At 45.2% G+C, this 19,162-nt stretch overlaps 1 pseudogene; it reads right to left on the reverse strand.

The window, feature by feature from the left end:
* Window positions 1–1,812: 1,812 nt before the first annotated feature.
* LOC123141831 (putative disease resistance protein RGA3) lies at window positions 1,813–18,623 on the reverse strand (annotated as a pseudogene).
* Window positions 18,624–19,162: the final 539 nt, after the last annotated feature.

Genomic DNA, 19,162 nt, shown 5'->3' on the forward strand with positions numbered 1-19,162 from the left:
ATCAGCACTGGTTCTGAAGCTGTGTTGTCGTGCCATGCAAGTAGTGTTGGTGTTGAAGCTGAATGAAAAACGAAAGATGCAGAGTCCTGGGTGTTGTCGTTCCCTGCAACTGCAAGCAAGGTGAGCAGGTGTCAAAGATTCTGCACCATAAAATGGAAGCTTCAGATAAGTAATGCACAAAGAACATCAGTAATACTCGCTCGAAAAGGGGCAGATTTGGGCAGTTGATAGGACAGGATTCATAATACTTTGGAGAACATAGGGATGGAACTATGAATGAAAGGATCGATGTGCGGGTGCTCACATTATTCTAAGCCATGACCCAAACGAAAATCTCTTTGGTTGCAGAGTTTTTTATGTGTCGCTCCCTGCAAGTGACAAGGAATTCATGCTTCAGACAAAATGACCAGAAAGAAATATAGTGCACTAGTAGATTGGATTATTGAAATTGTGAAGACTAAAGAGCAGGGCATCTGTAAGAAAGATGCATGCATGACCAGACCTCTAGTTTCAGTGCCTGCAGCTTCTCCAGTTTCTGAAACTCCACTCATCTCTTTGTAACCAACAAGCATGCTGCCATTTCCCTTGCTCGCTCATGTAACAAAGCATTTGTTGTTAGTCTCATCATCGTCACCACACGCAAAGAACACACCAGATATTCCCTACAGCAACAAAAGTTCTGTCTAAAAATAAATTTATTCTTTGCATTAATGAATTTCAAATTGGCTTTCACTTGACACTACTAACATGTACTGACTGAGCTATTTGATACTCTGCATTACAAAGTAAGCATTGGAGGAATACACATATAACATACCACTACATATTGTACATGGTTGTACAGCCTTAGCAAAACCAGGAGAAATGAGAGAATTATCATGTCACAACAAGGAAAAAACTTATTGTGAAGAAGTCTGCATACTGTTTAAACAGGGTGTCTGTACCCCCGCAAAAAAATTGAAGAGGGTGTCTGTACACTACCATGTAGTCATGTGAAACTATTGTATCCAAGCTCAAAAACAAAATCTAAAATATAGAATGCATTCGTCTCCTCACGAGTAAAGTAATAAGGGTATGTACGAATGTTCGTACCAAACAAACCAATGGTAGCTAATTAACGTCTGGGTCACTTCCATGTTCCATAAGCCAATTTAATGCAGATTGAAGACCGGTAGTACCTGATAAGATCATTGGATTATTTCTCCAGTTCATTCAGCTGGAAACAGCTGGTTTCCCAGTAGTGCGTTGAACTCGCTTCCCTCCCTTCCCGTCTCCTGTTATCTTTGTAAGACTGGTGTATTTCCGTTCTATGCAATGGAAAGGGGGTTAGCCCAGTTCAAATAAAAAATAATATTTACTTTGCAACTTTCAAGAAACACAAATGATCGGTTCAGTAGTCAGTACAAAAATAGTTAGCGAGACCACAGAACCAAATGCTCCATAGTGATACGGTTGATGCATGTGAGCCTGATTATGGTAGAAAGATAATGCAATACACATACTTTCTTCTTCCGTTTTTAAAGCAAATACTTTTATATTTGCTACTTTGCGCTATCTTAACACTTTCTCATTAACATCGTGTGCTCCCACGTGTGTTAAAATAAAAAGGTAAAATACAGAAGTGCAACTAGGTGTTGGCAGATTATATTAAAGCTCCTAGGTTTTGGCAGATCATATTACAAGAAAAATACAAGAATTGGGAAGTTTGGACATACCAAAACAGTGCATTCTTTGGAGAGCGTACGCAGGCACATTGGCTATTTACAGATTAAGGCAAACACCATCGAAACCAACATACACTGGCCTGCGTTTAGGTTTGGCCAATCATATTGCAGGTCAGGAATCATAACCTTTTGCTACCTCTTAGCTAATATCTATGTTACAGATATGTGCAATCTTATCCCAATCAAGTCCCTTATTCTTTTGGCATCGCTTCTTGAGCTCAGAGTGGCAATCGTTTATTCGTAGACTCCTTAGAGAAGCAGGCATGTCTGGCAAACTCTGGATCAATTTCGCATTGGATATATCGAATAATTCGACAGAGCTCAGACTCGTCATTTGTGGGGGCAGACATATCAGGTGAGAAGCATCAGATACTTTTAGTTCTTTTAGTGCCTCATTTTGCAGTAACCAATCCTCAGGTAAGTATCTCAGTTCAGGACCACCAGCAATTATAAGTTTCTTGACACACGAGATGCTTTGTAATGGCTCGCTTAGCAAGAGCAGCGGATTGTCAATATCAAGCTCATATAGGCTAGAAAAACTAGCAGCGTCATCCACCCACTGATCTGCGGTGATCTTATTGCATCCCTCGATTTGCAGTGACAGTAGTGATGGACTCCCAAGGATCCCATTGATTGAAACTAGCTCTTGGCAATCCCATATGGATAGGTTTTCAAGATTTGTCAATGTTGCGAAGGCTTCAGCCAAGGGAAGAGATGTAATTGCACAATTACCAAACACCATAATAGTTAGCCCTGCCAAACATGTAAACACTTCTGAAGGGAAAAGTGACAGTGCACAACCATCTAAGAATAACACTACCAACGAATCAAGACCTTTCAGTGAATGAACTAGTGGTTGTTCAGCTTCACCGCACAATCCTAAAGTAATGTATTTCACGGTAGGGGGCAACCTAATCTCTCCTGTCCTTAAATTTGGGCACTTCACTACTTTAAAGGTTTTTAGGGAGGCAAGTGAACCAAATGAATCCTTCGGTAGACATGACAAGCTTGGGCATTGTTGGATGGACAACTCCTCGAGTGCAGATAGAGAACATCCCTGCCATAAAGTTTCTAGATTTTGGCAGTTTCAAATCATGAGCTTAGAGAGAGCTAGGTCCAATGATGGTGACGAGGTTGTATCAGAACTACCAAAATATTCTGGCATAGCCAACAGACCAGCTTTATGGATTTCAACATGGCGAATACTGGTAGGTACACTTGGCAATGTTCTCAGCGCATCACAGTCACGAACTTTTAGCATCTCAAGCCTAGGGAATACATTCTTACCCTCCAATCCAACCCATTCCAGGCATCTTGGCATGCTTTCAATCTCTAGCACCTTCAGATATTGCAATTCACAAGGCTTTTCACTTCCATAAAACAAAGAATCCACACCCTCTACTAATTCCAAGTTAATTATGTAAATATATTGTAGAGAATGTAACTGACCAAGAGGTGGAAGATGCTGCAATCTTTCACAATTGCGTATGGAAACATATGTCAAATTAATGAGAGTGGGGTTTTGCAGCCAACATGGAGACCGAGAACCAGGATATCCATGAATCATCAATTTATATGTAAATTATGGTGTGGTTCAAGTTTATCAAGAACCAACTCAGCTTGGCTTGGCATGCATGAATTTGAAGAGCCTGGGACCAATTTAAAGTTACTGCTGACAGACACCTTTTCTGGTCGAACATAACTTCAGCAGCTTCTTCTACGCTGTTTACCTTGTCAAGACCAGAAACATATAAATGATGGATGTTCATCAGATTCTTTAGTTCACCAGTAGTGTAACCATCTTGTTGTTTGATGCAGAAACCATATAGCTCATGGAGAGAAGTAAGCTTTCCTACACAAGGAATCATTGGTATTATTCCGGAATATAGGTGCAGATGGCGTAAATTAACTAGGTTGGACACTCTGTCCATTTCCCTTTTCCAAGGAGCTGCGAGTTGGCGATCATCGAACTTCATTATTTGTAAGTGATAAAGCTTGTACACAAGCTTCGGAAACCAACACAAATGTGTCATTTTTATCAGGCCCACTTAAGAGACAAATAACGAAGGTGCATTAAACCACCCACTGAATCAGGAAGCTTACACGGTGACTTTTTTATTATGGATAACACCCGTAAGCTTCTGGCCACACGCAAAACTTTACTGATTATGTGCACTTGATCTTTTTTTTAGAAAAGGAGGATGACCCCCGGCCTCTGCATCTGGGAGATGCATGCGGCCATTTTATTGATTATTCTCGAGGACCTTACAAAGCAGTACAACAATATGCCTGAATCCGCCATCTTGGCAACATCTGCCGCTACTCCAATCCATATGATGAAGGGGTGCAAGCTGGGCCAAATACCCAGACCTCTCACCTAAGCCTAACATCTAAAGCCGGAGGCCCCGACCGAGCCACATACCGGGTCCGAGGCACAAACCGGTCCGACACACTCACATGTGTCGTCGCCACCATCTTTCACTGCTCCATCTTCAGAGCAGATTGAGGTGCCAACCTTGGAAGGTACCTCTGCCATCAACGCCATCATGATGCCAAACGACGACATCCACCTACGCGAGTCCATCTACAAGCAACGGACGCAGATCCATGCTAGGATAGGGCCGCACCACCGCCGTCGCCCCCCACCCACAATCGTCACCCAGTCCCAAGGTTCCCAAAGCGGCGCCTTGAAGAAGAGAACGACGCCGTGAGCGCCGTCGCCGCCCAACAAAGTTAGGGCTTTCGCCCGGGAGACCTAGGGGAAGGGGAAGTGAGGGGATCAGTCCATACCGACGCCTCCAAGGAGGGGAACGACGCCCTCAGGCGTCGCCGTCGACGCGGCCGGCCATGGCCGACCAGGGATTTCGCCCGAACTAGATCCCCGCCACCAGCAGCGCCTCCTATACAGAACCGGCGACCCAAGGAAGCGCGGCCCGACGAGGATGGCCCGCACGCCGAACATGGAGGAGGGGAGGCGCACAAAAGAGGGATGTGCACTTGATCTACCTCGTCTTGGTCTTCAAAATGCATAAGAAGTGTGTGCAGTCTCTTTGCATGAGAAATCTGTTCAACAACAGCAGGGTTTATCATTTCAATGCATATACGACGGATAGTCTTCGGAATAGAACCAGAGAAATGTAAGTCCACTCTTGTGCATTCACTCGCTGACACAGACTGGGCCAACTCATGCAAGAGATCATGCATAACAAATCTTTCTTCATAATATTCATCATATAAACAACATTTGATAACGCGACTATCATGAGGCTTTGATTTTATGTCAAAAAAGGACTTTCTGCACAATGTGTCTAAATACTCCATTCCAATATCCTCTGGTTGTATCATGTCATCCACCAATGGCTGGATCAGTCCTGAACTCATCCATAAGTACACCAATTCTTTCTTTGTGAACTCAGTCTTTATTAAATAAAATGCAATACCTGAAACACACCTGCAAATGTGTTGGTAAATGTTGATAACTTAGCCTCAACACCGTCATAATCCCTTCACTTCCCTATTGTACATTATGAACACCCAAGTCCAAAATTCTGTTCCACGTGCTACTATCCCTGTTGCCGTTCAAGAATCCACCAAGAACTTTTGCGGCCAATGGAGAACCACTTAGTTTGTTTACCATTTTCTAGCTGATCTGTTGTAGGTTCCTGTAATCATCAGGATTAACACCAAAAAATGCATGCCTGTTCAAAAGAAGCAGGAGGTCAGTTTCTTCCAACCCAAAAAATCTTAAAGACTGGCATTCCACCTGTTGTGTTCTTTCCCGCTGCACTGCTCTTGCAGCAACATCAGCTAGCGACTGCATTTGGGTTGTCAGCAGGATCTTGCTTCCTTCCTTCCCACATTTCAATGGACATAAAAAATTCACCCACTCCTCATACCTCTCATCATTCCACACATCATCCAGTATAAGGAGAAAGGTCTTGGAACTCAGCCTCTCCTTGAGTGCTTTGTGTAGCGCATTTAGACCAACCATGGTTGTCTCTCTTCCAGTTATGTCGTCAAGGATCTTTTTTGTTAGTGTCTCAATGTCGAAATCGTGAGAAACACAAACCCAGATGACGAAATAAAATTGCTCTTTGACATCCCCAGCGGTGCATATATCTTGAGCAAGTGTCGTCTTCCCTATCCCACAGATACCAATTACAGAAAACAGAGCAATATCGCTGGCACTAGTTTCAGGCTTGGTCAACCACTGGACTATAATCTTCCTCTCTTCCTCCCTACCAAGCAAAAGGCCACGAGGCTGTGAGCTTGTCTGGCGCGAGTTTCTAAACTCCATGTCCCGTTTATGTTCCTTCATCTTATCATTATTCAAGTGGTTGAGAACCTGGAAGAAACGCTCTACACCCGCCCCAACATCATCCAAAGTCGTGACTGAATTTCTCAGCCTCTCTAGTGACCCCATGTTGAATGCACGATTGAAACCTTGAATGACCTTGCGCTTGTACTTACGGAGAGAGCGACGCACCTTGTTATCTTGCCTTGGCACCTGCACCTCCTCCTCGAGCCTGTAGTAGTCAAGCTCATCAAGAGCGTCTTCAGCTTCCTCGATGGCATCTCGGAGCTGCCACAGCCATGCATCCAACGCGTTGCTCTGATCCCTGATTTCCTCGGCATGAACGGCATCAAAGACACCTGTATCTGTGGGAGCAGCCTCTCTCTGGTGGTCTTGAGCCCTCCAGCTTTCTGGTTGTCTTTTAAATAGTCAAAGGCCACTAGTAGAAAAAGAGGCTTCCATACGCCCCCATTAGTCCCCAAAATAATCGAACCGCGACAAAAGGGGTCTTTAGTCGCGGTTCGGGAGGAGACCCGCGACCAACTATCTGGGCCCAGCGCGCTCGGTCGACAGCTGGCGGACGGGAGGGGCTTTAGTCCCGGTTGGCCCGGTTGGCCTGGCCAACCGGGACTAAAGGTCCCCGAAGGCCTTTAGTCACGGTTGGCCAGGCCAACCGGGACTAAAGGCCCATCCCTATATATAGGACTCAGCTCACTTCACTTCACTCAGCTCACTTCACAATATTCAGAAGGGGGTGGTGGGTTTGCTTTTGGTTCCTCCTATGCACACAAGGTGTTCGATGAAATGCCCGAGAGCCTGAAACAAACATGATATGAAGTGTCCGAGCCACACTTGAGCTTTCTCATTTATTTTTCCTCCGCGATCGCGGTTAGCAACTTGAACCTTTCATGTGTCATTGATAAAATATGCATGTGTGTAGTTCATTGTTTAACTTGTATTATTTCTAGCTAGTTAGTTTAACAAATGCATGATGGTTAATTATATACTTTATATAATAATAATAATGCAGATGAATCGGCAATGGATGTACGGTCCCCGACTCTCCGGCGAGTTCACTACGGGTTTGAAAGATTTCCTCGTAGTGGCAAATGCGAACAAGCAGCAAGGTTTTATTATCTGTCCATGTGCTGTCTGTAAGAATCAGAAGGGTTACTCCTCCTCAAGAGACGTTCACATGCACCTGCTTCGGCACGGTTTCATGCGAAGCTATAATTGTTGGACCAAGCATGGAGAAAGAGGGGTTAGAATGGAAGAAGATGAAGAAGGGGATGATATCGATGACAACTATCATGATCATTTCGGTGAAACTTTCATGGAGGATGATGCTGAAGGTGGGGAAGGGTTAGGTGAAGGTGAAGAAGAGGCACATGATGAGCCCGCTGATGATCTTGGTCGGACCATTGCTGATGCACGGAGACGCTGCGAAACTGACAAGGATAGGGAGAATTTGGATCGCATGTTAGAGGATCACAAAAAGTCGTTGTATCCAGGATGCGATAATAGTCTGAAAAAGCTGGGCTGCACACTGGATTTGCTAAAATGGAAGGCACAGGAAGGTGTAGGTGACTCATCATTTGAAAATTTGCTGAAAATGTTGAAGAATATGTTTCCGAAGAATAACGAGTTGCCCGCCAGTACGTACGAAGCAAAGAAGGTTGTCTGCCCTCTAGGTTTAGAGGTTCTGAAGATACATGCATGCATTAACGACTGCATTCTCTACCGCGGTGAATACGAGAATTTGAATGAATGCCCTGTATGCACTGCATTGCGTTATAAGATTAGAGGCGATGACCCTGGTGACGATTTGAGGGCGAGAAACCCAGGAAGAGGGTTCCCGCCAAGGTGATGTGGTATGCTCCTATAATACCACGGTTGAAACGTCTGTTCAGGAACAAAAAGCATGCCAAGTCGTTGCGATGGCACAAAGAGGACCGTAAGTCCGACGGGGAGTTGAGACACACCGCTGATGGAACGCAATGGATAAAGATCGACAGAGTGTTCAAAGATTTTGCAGCTGACGCAAGGAACATAAGATTTGGTCTAAGTACTGATGGCATGAATCCTTTGGGCGAGCAGAGCTCCAGCCATAGCACCTGGCCCGTGACTCTATGCATCTACAACCTTCCTCCTTGGTTGTGCATGAAGCGGAAGTTCATTATGATGCCAGTGCTCATCCAAGGTCCAAAGCAACCCGGGAACGACATCGATGTGTACCTAAGGCCATTAGTTGATGAACTTTTACAGTTGTGGGCCAGACCTGGTGTACATGTCTGGGATGAGCACAAAGGAGAGGAATTTGACCTACGAGCGTTGCTTTTTGTAACCATCAACGATTGGCCTGCTCTCAGTAACCTTTCAGGACAGACAAATAAGGGATACAATGCATGCACGCACTGCTTACATGAGACTGAAAGTGTACGTTTGGTTAATTGTAAGAAGAACGTGTACCTGGGTCATCGTCGATTTCTTCCCCGAAATCATAACGTAAGAAAGAAAGGCAAGCATTTCAACGGCAAGGCAGATCACCGGCCGAAGCCTGCGGAACGTACTGGTGCTGAGATATTTGATATGGTCAAGGATTTGAAAGTCATCTTTGGAAAGGGTCCTGGCGGACAATCAGTTCCGCGGGGAGTTGACGGGCACGCACCCATGTGGAAGAAGAAATCTATATTTTGGGAGCTAGAATATTGGAAAGTCCTAGATGTCCGCTCTGCAATCGACGTGATGCATGTTACGAAGAATATTTGCGTGAACCTGCTAAGCTTCTTGGGCGTGTATGGGAAGACAAATGATACAAAGGAAGCACGGCAGGACCAGCAACTTTTGAAAGACCCAGATGACCGGCATCCGGAATGGTTTCAAGGTCGTGCCAGCTACGCTCTTACCAAAGAAGAGAAGGTCATTTTTTTTGAATGCCTGAGCAGTATGAAGGTCCCGTCTGGCTTCTCGTCGAATATAAAGGGAATAATAAACATGGCGGAGAAAAAGTTCCAAAACCTGAAGTCTCACGACTGCCATGTGATTATGACGCAATTGCTTCCGATTGCTTTGAGGGGGCTCCTACCGGAAAATGTTCGAGTAGCCATTGTGAAGCTATGTGCATTCCTCAATGCAATCTCTCAGAAGGTAATCAATCCAGAAGATCTACCACGGTTACAGAACGATGTGGTCCAATGCCTTGTCGGTTTCGAGTTGGTGTTCCCACCATCCTTCTTCAATATTATGACGCACCTCCTGCTCCACCTAGTCGAAGAGATTTCCATTCTCGGTCCTGTATTTCTACACAATATGTTCCCCTTTGAGAGGTTCATGGGAGTATTAAAGAAAATGTTCGTAACCGTGCTAGGCCAGAAGGAAGCATCGTCAAGGGCTATGGAAATGAGGAGGTAATTGAGTTCTGTATTGACTATGTTCCTGACCTTAAGCCGATTGGTATTCCTCAATCGCGGCACGAGGGGAGACTAAGTGGAAAAGGCACGATCGGAAGGAAATCAACGATATGTATGGACGGTCATTCTATGACTGAAGCACACCACACAGTTCTGCAAAATTCCAGCTTGGTGGCTCCGTTCTTCGAGCAACACAAGAATATTTTACGTTCGGACAACCCGGGGAAGCCTGAATCCTGGATTAGAAAGGCCCACATGGAGACTTTCGGCAGTTGGTTGCGAAAACATTTAATGAATGACAATGATGTTGGAGATCAGCTGTACATGTTGGCCAAGAAACCATCTTCGATTATAACGATTTTCCAAGGGTACGAGATAAATGGGAATACATTTTACACCATCGCCCAAGATAAAAAGAGCACCAACCAAAACAGTGGTGTCCGCTTTGATGCAGCAACCGAGAATGGGCAAAAGGTCACATATTATGGTTACATAGAGGAGATATGGCACAATCGTAAGCAAGCAGGGACACAAGGGAAGAATTGATGTGTAATAATTTATTGTACCAAACTTTGTTGAATGGATCATGTGAATTAAAACGTATGATGGCAAATCCGGATGATTTGTATTTGGTCGATGAACTGAATGATGTATCAAACCTTTTGTCAAACCTTCAAGGGATCGATGAACTGAATTTTTTGATATATTATTTGTATTTTTAAGATTTTAAAATGAATTAGTTTTATTTTTCTGATTTTTTTGATATATTATTTGTATTTTTAAGATTTTAAAATGAATTAGTTTTATTTTTCTGATTTTTTTGATATATAATTGTATTTTTAAGATTTTAAAATGAATTAGTTTTATTTTTCTGAATTTTTTGGTATATTATTTGTATTTTCAAGATTTTAAAATGAATTAGTTTTATTTTTCTGATTTTTTTGATATATTATTTGTATTTTTAAGATTTTAAAATGAATTAGTTTTATTTTTCTGAATTTTTTGATATATTATTTGTATTTTTAAGATTTTAAAATGAATTAGTTTTGTTTTTCTGATTTTTTGATATATAATTGTATTTTTAAGATTTTAAAATGAATTAGTTTTATTTTTCTGATTTTTTTGATATATTATTTGTATTTTTAAGATTTTAAAATGAATTAGTTTTATTTTATATGAAAAAGGACCTTTAGTCGCGGTTCGTGACACGAACCGCGACTAAAGGCTCTTTCCGCGCGGGAACGAAAGCGGCGCGAAAGAACCTTTAGTCCCGGTTGGGGACACCAACCGCGACTAAAGGTATCCTTTAGTCGCGGTTGGTGTCCCCAACCGGGACTAAAGGGTACCTTTAGTCGCGGTTGGTCTCCCCAACCGGGACTAATGCTTTTCCTATATAGGTGGCACTTAGGATTTTTCCACATTCTCCCCCGACGCCAACGCCCCTGTGCTTCGACGCCGCCAGGCTGCTCCTCGTCGCTGTCGCCGTTGCCGCGCCCTGCCCCATCGCCGCCCGCTCCTCCTCGCCGTCGCCAACGCCAACGCCTCCCCGACCTCGCCGTCGTCAACGCCTCCCCGACCTCGCCGTCGTCAACGCCTCCCCGACCTCGCCCTGCCCCCAGTGAGCTCCGACGCCCTGCACTCTCGCAGTTGCCGCGCCTTGCCCCGTCGCCGCCCGCTCCTCCTCGCCGTCGCCAACGCCCGCCGCTGCCCCTGCCCCTGCCGCCGCCGCCTGCCTCCCGTCGCTGCCCCTGCCCCTGCCGCCGCCTGCCTCCCGCCGCCCGCCCGCCGCCGTCCTCCTCAAACAAAGAAAAGGAAGAACAAAAGGAAGAAGAAAAGGAAAAAGAAAAGGAAGAAGAAAAGGAAAAAGAAAATAAGAAAAGGAAAAAGAAAATAAGAAAAGGAAAAACAGAATAAGAAAAGGAAAAAGAAAAGGAAGAAGAAAAGGAAAAACAAAATAAGAAAAGGAAGAAGAAAAGGAAAAAGAAAAAAAGAAAAGGAAAAAGAAAATAAGAAAAGGAAAAAGAAAAGGAAGAAGAAAAGGAAAAACAAAATAAGAAAAGGAAAAAGAAAAGGAAGAAGAAAAGGAAGAAGAAAAGGAAAAACAAAAGAAGAAAAGGAAGAAGAAAAGGAAGAAGAAAAGGAAAAAAGAAAAGGAAGAAGAAAAGGAAAAAGAAAAGGAAAAAAAAAGAAAAGGAAAAAGAAAAGCAGGAAGAAAAGGAAAAAGAAAAGGAAGAAGAAAAGGAAGAAGAAAAGGAAAAACAAAATAAGAAAAGGAAAAAGAAAAGGAAGAAGAAAAGGAAGAAGAAAAGGAAAAACAAAATAAGAAAAGGAAGAAGAAAAGGAAGAAGAAAAGGAAAAACAAAATAAGAAAAGGAAGAAGAAAAAGAAGAAGAAAAGGAAAAAGAAAAGGAAGAAGAAAAGGAAAAACAAAATAAGAAAAGGAAAAAGAAAAGAAAAAAGAAAAGGAAAAACAAAATACTTGGCAGTGCGAAACAAAAACTTCTATGCAAATTAGTGCTCAATAATCTTATTTTTTAATTCCTCCTCCTCTATGACCCCTTAATCTTATTTTTTAATTCCTTTATACTTAAAGAATTTTTACTACATGCAGGAGTGACATATGGCGGACGATAGAGCCGAGCCGCTTAGGGATCCGGAGGCTGAACGTTATTTAATGGGCATCATCAACAACGAGATTCCTTATGTGCCAGGCTCAGAATATGAGCAAGAAGAGGATGTAGTCTCTTCTTTTCTGAACCTTGACGGTGGAACAGACATTGTCGATGATCAAGAAGGTGAAGGAACGGACATTGTCGACGGAGGTCAACCGTCAACAAACGACGATCTCGAATTGCAAGTAGTGTAGGAGATATGCCCTAGAGGCAATAATAAATGATATTATTTATCTCCGAGTTCATAATTATGTTTATGTTCCATGCTATAACTGCAATGATTCTCGAGTCTGCAATATCCACGAGGCTCGGAGGAAGACTCAAATGCACGTGTGGAATAATAAACGGTAAGAAGTATTCCTAGTCTGGCCTCTAAGACTAGCTCAAGTGTTGCATGATGATTCTGTTTTCCTGGTCATGGGCATGTCTATGCCAGCAACTTTGAGGGCACAATGTTAAGAGAACATTTGTGCTGAATCGACCCGGATTGATGTTATGCTATGAGATTCATTCGTCACAAGTTTATTGGTACATAACACAGAGATGGTTAACGTTTGCATGATTCCTTAGACCATGAGAGTATCGAGTTTCTTCATGCTTGCTTCATGAACTTTGGGGTTTGTTAAACGTCATCCGTAAATGGGTGGCTATTACGGCGGCTTACGGGTTCATGGAAAAGTGTGTCAAGTAACTTGATAGCTCAAGATTGGGATTTGCTCCTCCGACGATGGAGAGATATCTCTGGGCCCTCTCGGTGTTACGGTATCCATCATCGTCTGGCCAGACACTTTGTGATTTGATCACGGGGATGCCGGAACACGATAACGAGAAAAGAGAACAATACCGCTAACGAGGTAACTAGCATAGTGGACAAGTTGTTGATCCACGGGAATGCCAACATGTCTCACCTCGGGTATTTGTAACATATCGCGAAGCAACAGGAATAGCACACGGCAACTGGAGGTTCACTCGAATATTTATTCGTGTGGGTATAGGGGTCAATATGGGTGTCCACGGCTCCGATGTTGATCATTGATCGGAAGGGGTTCCGGGTCATGTCTATACTTCACCGAACCTATAGGGTCACACGCTTAAGGGTCATCTATCTGCTGAATACTAGACAGGCAGTCTGAGAGAAAATCACCGAAAAAGTTTCGGACACCGAAAAGTTTCGGACAGCGGAATCGTACCGCAGAGAGAGGTCATCGGATAAGTTTCGATGATACCGAAAAGTTGTTTCGGGATACACCATTAAGTCAAATTGGTTTCGGCACATGCCTGATAATTCTTGGAGGATGCCAGAATCATTCTGGAAGCTTTTTGGAATTTTCTGAGATAAAAACCGAAAATGTTTCGGAGCTGCCGGAGCCACTTCAGATGCGTTTCGCAGATGAAAATCACTAAAACCGGAATTGTTTCGGAACGCGTTGAAAATCATTTTAGTGGGTACTGGAAATGTTCTTAGCCCACATAAATATTTTCAGTTCGATCAGACGCTGAAAAATGTCATCGTGAATAGTGAAAATCAGCTTTATGGTTACTTTATGGAAAGCCACCTTTTGGGGCTTTGCTCCAAAAGATCTTGGGGATGACATGGATGGATAGGAGCCATTTTTTGGGCCCCTCATGGGGGTGTGGCCGGCCACATGAGGTATCCCCCCTTGGGGACCCTCTTGTTCCTTGGTTTCACTCCTAGGTCCTTGTGGAAGGACTTCATTCATGTGCATTTTGGGTTTTTTGTGAAACTACCCTACCCCCTTGGGATTTCCTATAAATAGAGGTGGAGGGGCAGCCCTCCACACTCATCCCTTGCTCTCATACACATGCCATGCATTATCTTGCTTCTTCTCTCCCTCCCACGAAAAGAGTTTCGTAGAGCCGTAAGGCTGTCTGGGTTCCGGCAGGAACTAGTTCTAGACGGCGAAGCCCTGCTGGATAGATGACACCGTATGTGTGCAACTCTGTAGAGAGATCGTAGTTTCGGTCTTAGTTCGTGAGTGCCTCCCGAAGGGCTGTCCGTGTGACCTCCGAGTTTCGAAGGTCCTCCCGAAGGGCTGTCCGAGTGACCGTTCGAGTTTCGAAGGTCCTCCCGAAGGGCTGTCCGCGACACCGTCCGGGGGGGCTGTTCGACCGCCTCCCGGAGGGCTGTCTGAGGAGCAGATGAGGGTACACATCTTCGCGGTTGGGAGGTTGTAAATCCTAGCTGCGGGGATCTGCACCGCCGATCGTCATCGACTCTACTTCCCGCTGCGCTACGAGTCGGTAACGAAAAAAGATCAAACCATGTATGTAGTCTCCATAGTGGTCCTGGGCTGGTGCGTAGGTCAGAAATTTTTTGTTTTCTGCTGCGTTCCCCTACAAGTAGCAACCACCTCCGGCGAGGTATATATATACATTGAGCCTCTCGTGATACAAACTTACTGAAATGTGAATACATATGTATTAACGCGCGCGACTCTCTTTCTTTTTTTAGCCCTCGGCCGGATCGAGTACGACAAAGCGTGGCAAATCCAAGGCGATGAAAATAGGAGAAACATATGCCATTGAGTTTGTCAGTGAAACCGGCAAGCCCCTACAACACACCTCAAAGTTTATCAACCAATGCGGAGTCGTTGTTAGAGACAACGTCCCGATCACCATCCAGGAATGGAAGGAGCCAAAGAAGGCACGTCTTGGTTTCCGTTTTGTCGACAAGAGAACGAAAAAGGATTGCTGGAGAAAGCTTATGGAACATTTCATTCTACCTCCGGAATACAACAAAGTCGATGAATTCGGTAACGAGGTTCCGGGTGGACGTGAGAGGAGGAGGCTAGTTAAAGAGTTCGCTCTTCAGAAGATGGGCGAAGCATTCCGGAACTTCAAGAAAAATTTAACCCGTGACTATGTCAACAAGGGCAAGACTCCGGATTTCAATGGACAACATGAGAAACTGAAAGATGATTGGCCAGAATTTGTGAGGCAGAAGCAATCGGAGGATTTCAAGGAAATATCGAAAAAAATAAGGATAATGCGAGTAAGAAAAAGTTCCATCATATTATGGGGCCAGGAGGATACCGCCTTTCGGAGCCTAAGTGGCAGAAGATGGAGGAGGACCTGAGGGTGCGAGGAATCCCTCTAGGTACAGAGGGATGGGACCCAAGGGCCAAAAGCTGGTGGTACGAGCATGGGGGATCGCTAGACCCGGAGACAGGGGTGTGTGTTCACCGGAAGAAAAAGTTTGCTCCCACCCAAGCCCTTATTGACGCAATGACCCAAGCTCAAGAGGGCTTGATCAAGTTCAACAGAGAGAAAGACGCACTGACAACAGCCCTCGGGAATGATGAACACGGAGGACGTGTACGAGGCAAAGGCAAAGTTCCGTGGAAAGTAGGGTTTTCCCAGGACAATGACCCGTACTGTTACAGAAGCCGTAAGAGAAAGACGGACCGGGATGCAGATCTTATGGCGAAGTTTGCATCGGAACTCCATGAGTTGAAGCAGACCGTGCATGAACTAGTAAAAGAAAAATCGGCTGCAGGGCCGCATGAAGATCATGAAGCGGATCGCGGAACCCAGCAGCGGAGAAGCAGCGTGGCTTCCACGGATGCCCCGCCTGGTGCTAGTGCACCGATGATCGAGATTCGTGCACCGGAGCCTCACTACCCCGTGGATGATGTAAAGGAGATGAAAGAATGTGATCTGCATTATCCCGTGGGGAACGTTTCCACGAAGGTAGCTAGCGGCAGTGCTTTACCCTGTACACCTGGAGCACTCCACCACAACAACCCCATTGCATATGGCTATGCTCGTGTCACGGTGGAAGACATAGTCCAAGGGTTTGAGGACCTGGAGATTGACAAAGCTACACCCGAAGGGGAGAGAAGACTTGGAGATGTCAAGCGCCAGATCATTCTATGGAAAAAGAAGTACATAGTGTTTCCAGGCGAGGCGCCAAGGCTAACAAGTCCACCCCCCTCCGATGGTGGTGGTGGTGGTGGTGGCGGTGGTGGTGGTCGTGGTGGTTCACCTACACCTCCTTCACGCCATTCGACGCCGTCCCCCGATCCACAACCTCCGGCGGGTACGACGCCCCCCAATCCTCCTCCGGCGGGTACGACGCCCCCCAATCCACCTCCGACGAAGAAGCAGAAGCAGGCGCACAGCAAGGAAACCCGCTCCTGGACTATTAACCCGGACCCTTATGTACCTAAGACCACAAGGGTACCGGAGCCATCACTGAAGCCTCTCCTCCCAAGGCCTTGGGAACTTAGTGAAGCTGAAACCAAATTGGCCGCGTCTGCTCATTATGAGAAATGGAAGGCGGATATGAAGGCGATAAAAGAGCCTGAGCCCAAGCAAGTATTCACTGAGAAGCAAAAGAAGTGGGCTAAGGATTTTTTGACGACACCGTCCCAAGCCGAGCTGAATATGCCTGACGACTATGGACATGAAATTCGTAGGCAAGCAAAAATATTGAAGGAGGAGAAAGAAGAAAGTAAAAAAAGAGGGAAACAAGTTGACCAGCTCAGGATGCAGAATAAACAATCGATCCCCCCGCTCATAGTGAAAGCCGGTCCGGAAGAGGACCCCGAGATCATAGCAGCTGCGGCAGCACTTGGATTGATTGTAGCGAGTGCCATGAAACAAGCGTCCGAGATGGGTTTGACTCTTCGTGCCTTCTTAGGCCTTGAGGATGCGCCAGTATGTGAGATAGCATTACAATATGTGCGGAATGGGCCTCTCGTCGAGCCTGCGCGGGAAAAGAGTCTACCACCACAAATGCGAAATCTGCTACGTTGGTACAAGCAATTCATAACATGGGCCGACAAAGAATATGTTTATGCGGATGTTACAGAGGAGCATCACACCAAACGGTACTCTGTACAAGTTCATATGAGTGAATTGTTCCAGCTGTTCAATCTGCGCGACCTCGACAAATCTATGCTGAGTTGCTACGTTCTGTAAGTGATTTATTTCTACCTCATCTCGTTCTTCATTGCCTGCACTATATATATATATATATATATATATATATATATATATATATATTGTCCTAACTATATTGTTGCGTACGCTATTATGCAGATTGAAGATTTGGGAATGCAAAATAAGAAACATCCATGATGTTGGGTTCATTGACCCACATATCGTTAATGGACATGTGTTACAAAATCACCCCGAAGACGTGGAGAAAGACTTGTACAAGTTTCTTAGAAAGCATCAACTCAAAAGTCATATTCTATTTCCTTACCATTTTGGGTGAGTGTTTCTCTCTTGTGCCCATTCTCTTTTGTTTACTCCATGCATGGTATGTCTAATCGATGAGTTATGCATGACTGTGCATGTAACGTGTCCGCAGGTTCCACTGGATTCTGCTAAATATTGAACTTCACACCTCCAGAGTTCTAATCATGGACTCTATGGATTCGGATCCAAAGCGTTGGGCCGACATGAGAAAAATGCTGCAAAAGTAATTATTTTCAATCATTTGAGCTCTATATCGATCGGTCTCTTTCGTTCATTTCCTAATATCAAGTAACTAATAACTCCCTTGTTCATTTAATTTTCTTTGCCCTGTAGGGTTTGGAGACGGTTCTCAGAAGAAATTGTCGGTGAATTCAAACATGAGCTAGATTTTAGAAGGTTAGTTAATGTGGATAAGCAGCCACCAGGGACCAATCTATGTGGATACTATGTTTGTGAGAACATCCGGAGACACACCTCTGAGCGGAAGGCATCGGATAGCGTGCGGAAGGCGACGGATAACTTGCGGAGGAGGCTTAGTCCAGAAGCTCGCTTCCGACCAATTCAAGATGAATTAGCAGGATTTTTCATGAGGGAAGTCATCAATCCTAAAGGAGAACACTATACCGAGGACGAAGAAATTTATATGCATACCCGAGATTGAAACTTGTTCGAAGTTGTATATGGTCATCCATCCTAATTGTGTATGGAAACTTGTTCGAAGTTGTATATGGTCACCCGAGATTGAATATATATTATATATTCCTCTTGAATTCTTCTTGTTTGAAATTTCATATGCATGTATATAGTAGCGTAGAATATGTGTACTGAAACTTCATCAAAATTAAAATAAAATATAAAAGAAATAAAACACTACAAATTAAAAAGAAACCAGGTTTAGGGGGGCTAAAACCCTAAACCTGCGGAGGAGGCCTTTAGTCCCGGTTAGCCACGAGAACTGGGACTAAAGGTCCTCCGCCCCGACGGACCCCTAGCGCCCACGTGGACGGGCCTTTAGTCCCGGTTAGCCACGAGAACCGGGACTAAAGGTCCTCCGCCCCGATGGACCCCTGGCGCCCACGTGGACGGGCCTTTAGTCGCGGTTCGTAAGAGGCGCGACTAAAGGGGGGGGGGGGGTCTTTAGTCGCGCATATTTAGTCCCGGTTGCACAGCCGGGACTAAAGGCCTTTGCGAACCGGGACTAAAGGCCCATTTTCTACCAGTGGGCCTTGTTGATAATATTGGTGATGACTGACGTTGCAATAGCTTTGCCGGCGAAAACCATAGAAGCTGAAGCCATGGCTGGATTACTGGGGGATCCACGGCCGGTGAAGCAGAGCACCGCTTCGTGGAGATGTTGGCGGACGAACCGCTCAGCCTTGAGGTGGCGGTGGCGGCCGGACTCAGAGGAGCTGCCGGCGCTAGTGGATGAACGGATGCGGGCCGACGGGCGGGGAAGGAATGGCCCAGTCCAATCGCAGAGATGCGTGCGAGCCGAGCTCCGTTTCAGACCGGGAACTTCCGGACGAGGGCGGAGAACGGGTCACTAGTAGAAAAAGGGCCATTTGCCCCTGTTCTTAAGGCCCATCTATCCCAGTTGTGGAATCGGGACTAAAGGGTCGTTACTAAAGCCCTAGGCCTTTAGTCCCGGTTCTTACACGAACTAGGACAGATGAGCCTCCACGTGGCCGCTGCGGCGAGCCCAGGCAGGAGGGCCTTTGGTCCCGGTTGGTGGCACCAACCAGGACCAAAAGGCATCCACGCGTCAGCAGCTGGCAGGAGCTGAGGTTTTTGTTTTTTTAAAAGGGGGTGGTTTAGGGGTTTTGGGGGTTAATTTAG

The sequence above is a fragment of the Triticum aestivum genome, chromosome 6D (genome assembly GCF_018294505.1).
Source record: "Triticum aestivum cultivar Chinese Spring chromosome 6D, IWGSC CS RefSeq v2.1, whole genome shotgun sequence".
NCBI lineage: Eukaryota > Viridiplantae > Streptophyta > Magnoliopsida > Poales > Poaceae > Triticum > Triticum aestivum.